Below are 11128 nucleotides of genomic sequence, written 5' to 3'. Positions count from 1 at the left end.
GCACCGCTCCTGTGCGGGCCCGGCCGGGAGCCGCCCCGCCCGCCGTGCTCGTGTCCTCGTCGCCATGTTGGGGAGCCGGCCCCGGGCCTGCGGGCGGGGACGCTGGAGCGAGCGGGGTCCAGGCCACGGCTGGAGAGGGTGCCAGACACGGGGTCTCGGGCGCTGAGGGAGTGCAGGGTTGGCCAGGGTCTGCATGGGGTGGCGCTCCTGGGCCGAGGAACTGGGCAGGAGCCGGACGTGGGGTCGTGGCCGGGGTCGCGGACAAGGGACACTGGGTCCAAACGGAACTGGGGTTGGGTTCCGTGGGACTGGGGTGGGGTGGGGGGGGCGGAGTGGTGCAGGACCTGGGACTGGGTTAGGCTATGGCGGTGTTCAGGACCCCAGGGCAGGTAGGATCCGGAGGGGCGTGAAGTCCAAGCTCTGGCTGTCAGGACTTTGGCAGTTGTTTGGGCGGGGTAGAAGGGGTTGATTAGAAATGGAGGTTCTTTGGGTACAGACGCGGGTATCAGATTGTGGCAGTCCTGGGAGTCGCGGGGCTAAATTTCAGGACCGTGTAACTAACTCCTAAGGCACTGAGGATATATATGCCCCCGGGATCCTCCACTGCCTATTGAAGAGAGAAAAAGAATAAAAATAAAAAAAGGGAAGGGCTTGATAAAGAAGAGACAAAAGGGGGACTGAGGTTAGGGTGTAGGAGCTGGCCAGCAAAAGGGGTGCAGAGAGTGGAACTGGTTGGCAAGAAGAGAGAGAGAACCTCCTTCAACTTAGGGAATTTGTGTGTGTCTTTAAAAGGAGGGACCGGACTGTTTGTGGGCGGTGACCCTAGGTGTCTTCCCAGGAGGGGGACAGCCCACTTTTTTAACAGCAGGGTCACCTGGGGAGGTCATCAGAAAGGCGTTACTGAAGCCAGTAAAAAATGAAGAAGTAGTGAATGTGTAAAAACTACAGAGGCCTTAGATATCATGTAACGATTTCATATGATGTAGTGATTTTAGCTGAGAAATGGAAAGGTAAAGTTGACTTCCTAACATCTTAAAAGTTAATGGCAGAAAGGGTACTGGCACGCAGGTCTGCTGCCTCATTCAACACACTGCCTTAGAGGAATTTGCTAGCTGGGAGAAAAATGTTAAGTCAGGCATGGCAGCTTATATCAAAGAATTATTAATTTATTTTGTTTCTCTAATGAGTTTGTCAGTTCAAAGGCTGAGGGGGGATACAAAAAAGTATAGGTAACCAGCTATTTGATAATTTCTAGCTCACTTCCATTTGTACAAAGAAGTTATCTTTGGGATCCTTTTGACTTCTAGAGTTTTAAGAGTTGCTGCTTTTAGGTGTTTAGTGTAGAGCAAAGGGACACACACACACACACAAATTAAAAAAAAAAAGCGAATAATGATAGAGACCCAGGATCTCTATCATGATCAAACTTTAATAGAAATTTGATCATGATAGAGAAGAGTTCAAAGTTCACATGGGCTATGGGAGAGTTCTGAGGGAAGCTATGGAAATCAATCATGATACAGTAGTTCTGGGGCTCCCATATAATCAAAAAGGACTCAACAAAAATGTTGTCGACATTCATAGCAATAAGATTTTCAATATATGTTCATTACGGGTATACAATATATATATAAAGCAACATGATTAATTTGTTCTGGATCTTTCTAATGCAGGAAAGCCTAATCTTGTCAGTTCCATGGGCCCCTCTAGCATCTACTGAAGCCTATGAACCCCCCGCAGAATATATATTTAATTGCATAAAACAAAATATATTCGATTACAAGGAAAACCAACTGTATTGAAATACAGTTACAAAAATATATGAATTATGATATAGTAACATAGATTTACTTCTTTGTCAGCACACTATAAAGTTTTATAATTTTAAAGATGTGATGAGTACAAGTAATACTTTAAGATTAATCTGCAACAACTGTCATATGATATAAAGTATCTGTGATTACTGTTACAGTCACAGATACTGTCAATTATAGAATAGTTTGTTGCTCACATTAATATTTGAAGGAAACGACAACTCGAGGTTAGTGAAAATAAAGAGGTAATTTATTTTCCTGTAGTTCATGGACCCCCTGAATTCTATTTTTGGGCTCCCTTCTACAAACCCCAGGTTAGGAAACTCTATTCTTACTACCAAGCACATCTTCCATTCAACATTTACTGTGCTCTAGACATCAACTGCATGTTAAGCATTACGGCAGGCTTTAAGGATTCAGAGGTCTTTAAGGCAGGGTTTTTTCACTTCGAAAAAGATAGACATGTAACAATGATAGTTCAGGATGGTAAATGCCAAAGGAGAGTTCTCAAAGGTTGTGAAGACACAGAAGTGGGCATATCTCTGCTATAGGAATCAAGGAAGGTTTTGCGAAGGGATGACATTTGAGATGTATCCTGAAAGGTAGAAGAGTTTGCCAGATGGAGAGTTAGAAGGAAGAGCTTTCCAGGTAAAGGCATGCATTTTCAAGGAACGTATTTGAATGTGGTTGGAGGAGAGAGAGAGAGAGTGTGTGTGTGTGTGTGTGTGTGTGTGTGAGAGAGCGAGAGAGAGAGAGCGAGAGAGAGAGAGACAGACAGACAGACAGAGTGACAGAGACAGACAGAGAAAGAAGAGAAGAGAAGACTGGGGAGGTTGTTTGAAATCTGAATGTGAAGGACCTTGCTAAGGAGTTTGGACTGAATCCTTAGCTGATAGGGAGGTATTTAAGGTCTTCAAAGGCAGGACCATATGATGAGGTTTAAATTTTAGGAGATAAATGGATGTTATTGAGGAGGGTAGACTGGAGAGCCGGGAAGAAGTAATGACGGCTTGGACAAAGGCAGAGGCTTTGAGCGTTGAAGAGCATTAGAATTTCATGGTGTTGATAATTAATATTGTGAGTGGTAAGAGAGGGAATTTTTTAAATTTCTAGTTTGGGATGGTGGCTGTCGAAGAGGTTAAAAAAAGATAAAAGGAGAATGAGGTGAGAATCGTCACAGATAATAAGATGTTTTTTGGTAGAGTAATAGACTTTCGGAAACCATTGCAAAGCTGTCAACTGTGGTATAGTTTTTGCTTAAGGAAATCAGAGATAAGTGTCAGTAGACATAAAAGGCAGTGAAAGATAGGGAAAATATTCCAAAGTGTAGGAAAATCACAACCATCTATGTTAAGGGTTTGCAAACTATAGCCCATAGATCAAATCTGGCCTACCACCTGTTTATGTAAATAAAGCTTTATTGGAACGCTAGCACACTCATTCATTAACATATCGTCTTTGGCTGTTTTCACACTACCAATGGCAGAATTGAGTGGTTATAACAGAGAATATATAGCTCACAAAGCTGAAAATATTTACTATCTGGCTCTTAATAAAGACATTTGCCAGTCCCTGATCTATGTGTCTCAATGTTGGATGTTTAACTTCTGGTTTGCCATCCAGTTCCTATACGATGGAGAATAACCATTTTTTCTGTCCTTCTGGTTGAGTTCCCCGTGCTTTGTGTACCTGCAGCATCACGTAGACCCCTGAATGTTTTATATTGGTCAGTGATGCCAAGGTCTGTTCTGGGATCTGCTCTGTGGTAACTGTGGGTGTTGAGACCATACTTGGGCTTGCTTTGCCATTTTTCTGTTGGGTTGTCTTTTTCAAAAGATTTCTTTATGTTTTCTGATTATTAAACCTGCGTCGGTTATATTACAGGTGTCATTTCCCGGTTTGTTGCTAATCTTTTTAATCTTGTTAACTTGTCTTTGTTAAAAAGAAGTTCTGAGTTTTAATAAAGTCAAATTTATCAATCTCCCTCCAAGTTCTTGAAATTATTCTTTATGTTATCTTCTTGAATTTCTACTGATTTGTTTTTGATGTTTAGATCGAATTGTCTCGTGTGTGGTGTGAGGTAGGGTCCAGTTTCATTTTTTTCCCTCTGTATGATTTATTATCCCAGCACCATTTATTGAATGGCCTTTGTTTTCACATTGTGAGCTCTTTTGGTCAAGTCTGAGGTCCTAATTGCAGCTTCACTGCTTGTTAATTGTGTGACCTTGGACAGGTTGCCTCAGTTTCCTCATCTTTAAAATAGGATAACAGTATTTATCTCATAGGATTGTTGTGAGGATTAAGCGAGTTGAATAATGTAACATGTAGAACACTGTGACACCTAGAAAATGCTTAATAATGTTAGCTGTTATTTAGCACTATTGTTCATTTCTGATTCCCAGAACAGAGTAGAGGCTCAATATGTTCAACACAATTGTAGAATTAGTTTGGTTTTCAGGTCAAACCAGTGGTTGAGAGCTAGGGTGAGTGTTGCAAGAGATGCTTCTAGGTTGTCGCTTAGTCTTAGCTGCTGTCTTAGACTGCTAGGTTGGAACTTCTCCCACCCCAACATTTGTTTTACAGAGAACTTCTGTAGCAGGGGGTGCAGATTTGACCTGCAGGTACCTTTTGTTTGGCTCATACAATATTTTTAATGTCTTAAAAATTTATACAAATTTCAGAGTTTCTGACTTACCTTGAAAAATTGAAAGATCTGTCAGTGCCAAGCCCATATTCTCGCATAGCAATACATTAAAAGCTGACGCTTTTAGGAGGGGTTATATGTTTCCTGGTTTTCTATGCAGTCCTTACTACTCATTTGCTTTGCTCATTTACTTATCACCCTATAGGCATTTAATTTTCTGGTTTTTACTTTACTGAGATTTTAAATATTCTGTCTTCTAAACTAATAAATGACATATTAGGATAGGGTCAGAGTGGCCAGAAATTGATAGAAGAGTTTATGGGCAGATAAAAACTAAAATCTATTTCTAAGCCTGACTCATACTTGATCATAATGAATAAAATGATAATTGAAATGAAAAGATGAGATGAGATGAAATTCAGTTCAAATCACTGTATATTTAGGCATCTATTCTGTGCTGGGTACTACACTAGAAATGACCACATTGGTGATAGAAAAGAAAATTAGCTGGCCCACTTTATGAAATACTACAGAAGAGGTCTTTTCACTTGTGATGTACAGTTATTTTCCAAGAGAGCAGTTGGATGAGAGGGAGGAAATACAGGAATTCATTTATTTGTCAAACATTATTGAGCCCTACCATGTACATTGGGCTAGAACTCTGTAGGATACAAAAATGAATCTAGCCAGGGTTTAAGTGCCATGTGGGCTGTATGTAATGGAGCTGGTACCTGAAAGAAGTGACCTTTAAGTGGGGATGCCAAGAATGATTAGGATCATAATACTTGGAGATGAGACATAATACTTTGTAGGCTGAGTGAAAGTATGATTGTAAAAATAGGTGTTTAGGAGATAGTAAAGAGTCCAGTTTGGCTGGAAAATAAGATTGTGACAGGGCTGTTGGAGTTAAGGCTGGAAATGGAGATTGAAAAATAGCAATAATAATTGTAGTAGCTCACATTTTTTGCACACATACTATCTGCCAGATAATGTGTCAGGCATTTTCAAAGTAGTAGTTCGTTTAAACCTCGTAACAACCTTGTGAGGTAGACACTATTTTTTATCCCTTTTTATAGATAAAGAAACTGAGGAATAGAGCTAACAATTGATGGCGAAAGAACTTGAGTCCAAGCAGCCCAATTCCAAAGCTTGTGTTCTTAGTCTGCATACTGTACGACCAAATCATGGAAGGCTTTGAATCCTTTCCATTCCCAAGCTGGGAAGTTTGGACTTGATTGACTAATGGTGAGTCAGCAAAAGTTTTTAGCCCTATGGTGACATAATTAAAGCTGTACATTAGGAAAGTAAGCATGGTTGTGAAATGTAGGAACAGCATGGGGAGAAAGTAGAGATATAGAACTAGTTTACTTTCTCCGTCTTCACTAAATTGGGTGTTCCTTGAGGGCTGGCCTATGTCTATTTCTTCCTTTTTCTCTGGCCCCAATATCTACCTAGTATGTTGTCTGGCACATTTATTTATTTTTTTAAAATCTTTTTTTATCTCACTTTATTCTAAAAAGACTTAAGGTGGCTGCCTAGGAGCTCAATAAACATTTGCTGAGTTAATTAATAAACGACCAGAGGTATGTATAAATACCTACATAGAGGTAGTAATGCAGCCCTAGAATTTGGTGGTAAGCTATATTTTATATATGGACCCTATAAAGCAAAAAACAAAAAATGAAAAGATAAAAACAGAATCACATCTTGTGAAGAATTGTATATTCTAGGTCAATTCATATTAATTATGTCAGTTAAAAAGATGAACTCATAGAAACAATGGAACGGCAGTTGCAAGGGACTGGGAGGTGGGGGAAATGGGGAGATATTGGTCAAAGGGTACAAACTTCCAGTTATAAGATGAATAAGCTCTGAGGATCTAATGTACAGCATGATGACTATAGCTAACAACGCTATATTACATACTCGAAAGTTGCTAAAAGAGTAGTCTTAAATGTTCTCATCACACACAAAAAAATATGGTAATTATGTGAGGTAATGGATGTATTAACTAACCTTATTATATTTGTTGTATGTTTCTCAATATATACATGTATCCATCTTGTACACCTTAAACTTACAGGTTATGTTATATCTCAGTAAAGTGGGAGAAAAAGCTATGTCAGTTAATATAATGTTATTGGTCAAATTCAGAGGATATTTATACTTCAAATAGGTATTTAGGTTTGTATTTATCATTAACCAGCTGTATATCCATCTCCCCCACCCCCTCCTCCACACACAAGGAGGCAACAAAAGTTTCCATTAACCAGATCCTTTTTGAGCCACTGAATATGGTACTGATATTAGTTCCATAGTACCATTTATGTATATTTTCTAAAAATCAGATAGCAACTGATCGTTAGAAATAATTGCAAGTTTGTGACTCAAATTCCTGTTCTGGATTTTTCTGAGGGAAATTATTTATTAGGTTAAGTCCTTTGCCATAATTGTAAATGTTATGTGGAAGTAATGTCGTCCCTTTTACAAAATACAGACTTAAAAAATTCAAACACTTGGGAAAATTCAAAGACACTATGGTTAACTACCAAATACCAGTAAAGATGGGAAGACAGGCAAACCACCATCTGACTAGACTTAATAGAGACAGGTCAGTAGACCCTAAATGGATTTGTTAAACAGTCTTTCTCATTGTAGATATTAGTTAACAGCAGTATGTGCATAACGCACAATATCAGTGTAAAATATATTGATATAACTAATATAAGTAAAGTTGAATCTAGGAATGCTTCCTAAAGAAAACGAGTCTTTGAGTTCTTTTAGGTTGTGTTTAACTCTTCAATGTATGTGGAGATGACTTAGAAGCCTTGAGATTAGAATAAGTATGTATGGAGAAAAATTTGATTAGTATAGTCAGCATATGTTGACTGCCTACCAGCATTGAGAGGTGTATACAATTGATGAGTAATTAGTTTCTGCCAGCCAGGAAACAATTTATATTTTGTAATGTGAATTCCCATAGCACAACCCTGGTTTAAATGAGCTTGTGCTATGGGAATTCAGAAGAGAGAGAATCATTTCCACTTGGAGGATCAGAGAAGGCTTCATGGAAAAGGTGGTGTATTACTTTCCTAGGTGTAGTCACAAACTGGTTGACTTAAAACAACAAAAATTATTCTTTCATAGTTCTTGAGGCTAGAATCTAAATTCAGGGTGTTAACAGGGCCATGTTCCCTCTGAGAATTTAGATAGAATCTTTCTTGCCTCTTCCTAGCTTCCATCGATTCTTGGGGTTTCTTGGTTTGCAGCTGCATCATTTCACACTCTGCCTCTGTTGTCATATGGCATTCTCCCTGTATGTCTCAGTGTCCAAATTTCCTTATTATAAAGACATCAATTAATATTGGATTAAAGGCCTACCCTACTCCAGTATTACCTCAACTAATTAGGTCTGCAGTTATCCTATTTTCAAATCAGGTTACATTGTGTGGTACTGGGGGGTTAGGACTTATGTTAACATCTTTTGAGGGGAGGACACAATTCAACCCATATAAGGTGACATGATACAGAGGTATTAAATTAAAATTTACTAAATAAAGGGCAAGATTGCAACAAGCTGAGTTAAGGAGAAAAGAACCGAGGGATTGATGGACATAGGAGAAAGCATAAGGAAAATTTAGGAAATAGTGAGAAGTCTGGTTTGCTAGTGTGTTGAGGAGTGATGGGGAGATAAAGCCAGAGTAGTTTCTTGGGGCCCTAGATGCTAGACCTAGGACATTTGAATGTTTCTAAGTGGGAGCAAGATGGCACTACAGAATTTTTAAATGGTGGATAACTGATTCAAGCTTTGATTAACCAATTCAAGCCTTAGGGAGATTCTGTGATCAGGAGATCATGGATAAGTAGACACTCTGAAGATAAACAGATGGCTGATGATTTAACACACCCAGCTTCCCTCATTTGCCTATGCCAGTAACCTTTCACCAGGACAGTCAAGAAATTCCTCTTACATAAAAAACAAAACCAAAAATAAAACAACAAAAACACCACCACAACAAACTTTGAGGATTTTATTAGCCTTTTGGTCAGTCATCTGTAGGCATTGAGATACATCAGCTTTCTAGGTTCTAGTCAAAAGCCTCTCTATGGATTTCAGTAGTAATAATGTTGCTCTTCATTTTCTTTCAAACTTCAAAATCACCTCTTTTCCATTCTGTTTTTTACCTCTTGATTTTTCTCTGAACCCTTTTCAGTTTTTCCATATCTTTTTAAAAATCTGACTAATGAAAAGAATTGAGGAAGATTATGTATGTACAAGCCAATGATACATTCTTTTTGTATCCTTTTAATAATAAATAGTTATGTTGACTTTTTTTTTGTCCACAGTAAGACAGTATTCAGATTGTGAATACTCATTCAGATTGTGGTCAACAGTAGTCCTCAGGTGCTTTTTCTTATTCGTACCTACACAGTTCCTCCTGATTCTGTATTTGCATTGTTCATATTTTCTCTAAGAGTATGTGTCTTAATGAAATTTTTAAAATTGTGTTAAAATATTATAGATGGATAAGCACATGACTTCCTAGTCACTATCATATGTGTGTAGTCTTTACAAGTTTAATTTATATAGGTTTTTATAGTCTTTTGGCAGTATATCGATCTACTTTTCCACTTATCTATATAGTTATCATTTTTAATGATACACAATAACCAAAATTTAAATACTTTGGTTATTTGGCATTTGGGTGATTTTGAGTTTGTTATTATTTTTGGTTTGTAATTCTAAATTATACTGTTGTAACATCTCTTTATAAATCTTTTTCCTCTAGTTTTTTTTTGAGAGCATTTTCCCTAAAATGATTCAGTTAGGTCTAAAGATAACACTTTTTAGCCATATTGTCAAAGTATTCTTTAGAATAACTACCACTTTATATTGCCACTAGCCACTAGTTAATATTGGATTTTGTAATTTTTTTTCTTCCAGCATAGTGGTACTTCAGAGTTTGGTGGGGGTTTTGATATTTTAAAGCTTCATTATAAAAATTTCAAACATACAAAAAAAACCCCAGAAATAGTGTAATGATAAACCTTTTAAAAATAAAGATATACTATGTTTTAAAATATTTTAACATCCATCTGTTACAAATAAGGACATTCTACTAATCACAGTACCATTATCACATTTAATAAAATTATCAGTAGGTGGTATATTTAAGTTTACCCAATTGTCTTCAAAATGTTCGAAGTGGAATCAAATTAAGAACCATGCATCATATTCACGTTATTATTTTTGTAGTCTTTAAAAAAAAAAAAAATGGAACAATTCCCATTTTTTGACTGCTCCCTTACCTCTTTTTTCCCATGGTTGATTTGTTGAGACTAGAGCAGTTTTCTTGTTGAATATCCCACATTCTGGATTTATCTGATTGTTTGTGATGTTTAACTTGTTCTTTTATTCCTTGTCTTTCTCTAAACTGGAAGGTTTAAAGACTTGATTAGATTCTAAAGAATTGGTAGAGTCTAAAGAACTGATTAAATTTTAGTTACACATTTTGGCAAAAATACTTAATAAATATTCTTCACATTACATGATATTACAAGGTACATAAATGTATTGTTGTCCCACTAATAGCAACTTTGATTGTAGGGTTAAGGTTGTGACTGCCAGATCCCTCCATTGTGAAGTTGCACTTTTTTTCTTTTGTAACTAGCAAATATGTTTTTTTATTTTTATCAGTGATGAGCATTTTTTCAATCTTGTTTGAACAATTTTCATGTCATTTTGTTCAGTAGTGTAGATTTAGACCATTTTGTTCAGTAGTGTAGATTTAATATTTTCCTTTTATTTGTACCATGTTTAAAATTTTTATTTAGTGTAACAAAGAATGGTGCATTGTTATAAAAGATAAGTTTCAAATATAGCTAAAAATAAAATATAATTTAACAAAAAAAAGATACAGAATGTAAATATATAATGGGGCATTTCTTTGACAAGATCTTGTGATAAGACATGTTTGCTTTTTGAAAAAAATGTTCTAAGCAGACAAACCTAAAAACAAAGCTCTTGAATCAAAAGCTTCTTTTATTTTCCTTTTTGAAATAGAGGTAAATCCTAAATTCATAAAAGTTGTTTTACATACTAACAAAAAAATACCCAGAATTTATTTTTGTTCTTTGTTCTCTGTTTCATTTGGCATTTGGCTTTTATACACCAATCCTTTATTACTTTTAAATAACTATTTTTCCTGTCATTCCTATTAAAGATTTTTTTTCTTATTTCTTCTTGTTATACTCAACTAGTACTTTCTTTCAAACTACGAAAGCAGTATAGGCTAATTGAGAAAAGCTGAGCATCATTTGAGGTACATGAAGAAAAAACCAACTGTCTCTCCTCTTGTTCCTATCCTGTAAGCTACCCAAACATCATAGCCCTGTGTTTCCTCCATATTTTTCTCTATGCTCTTAAAAACACAAATGTACATATTGATTCATTTTCTCTTATTTTATAAGGTTATCATGATGCCATACACATTCTTCAACTTCTATTTTTTTACTTTATAGGATATCATGTTTTTTATATGATTAAATAGATATCTGATTCTTTTTTCAGCTGCATAGTATTCCATTTACATAAGTTTCTCTCAATGAACATTCAGATTGTTTCTGATTTTTTCTCCATTACAAATAGTAGACATCCTTGTTCATATAC

At 36.7% G+C, this 11128-nt stretch overlaps 1 protein-coding gene across 2 annotated transcripts in view; it reads left to right on the top strand.

Annotated features, from left to right (window-relative positions):
- The first annotated feature begins 4745 nt into the window (after positions 1 to 4745).
- Positions 4746 to 11128, top strand: part of NCOA6 (nuclear receptor coactivator 6) — an 85696-nt gene continuing 79313 nt past the window's right edge. Inside the window, exon 1 of one of the 2 annotated variants that reach the window (XM_025039807.1) lies at positions 4746 to 5703. The gene's annotated coding sequence lies outside the window, so the exon portion shown is untranslated. The remainder of the gene's footprint in view (positions 5704 to 11128) is intronic. The other variant, XM_025039808.1, reaches the window with a different exon arrangement.

This window comes from Pteropus alecto, unplaced genomic scaffold, assembly GCF_000325575.1.
Source record: "Pteropus alecto unplaced genomic scaffold, ASM32557v1 scaffold45, whole genome shotgun sequence".
In the NCBI taxonomy this organism is placed as follows: domain Eukaryota; kingdom Metazoa; phylum Chordata; class Mammalia; order Chiroptera; family Pteropodidae; genus Pteropus; species Pteropus alecto.
This window is presented reverse-complemented; position numbering and strand designations above follow the sequence as displayed.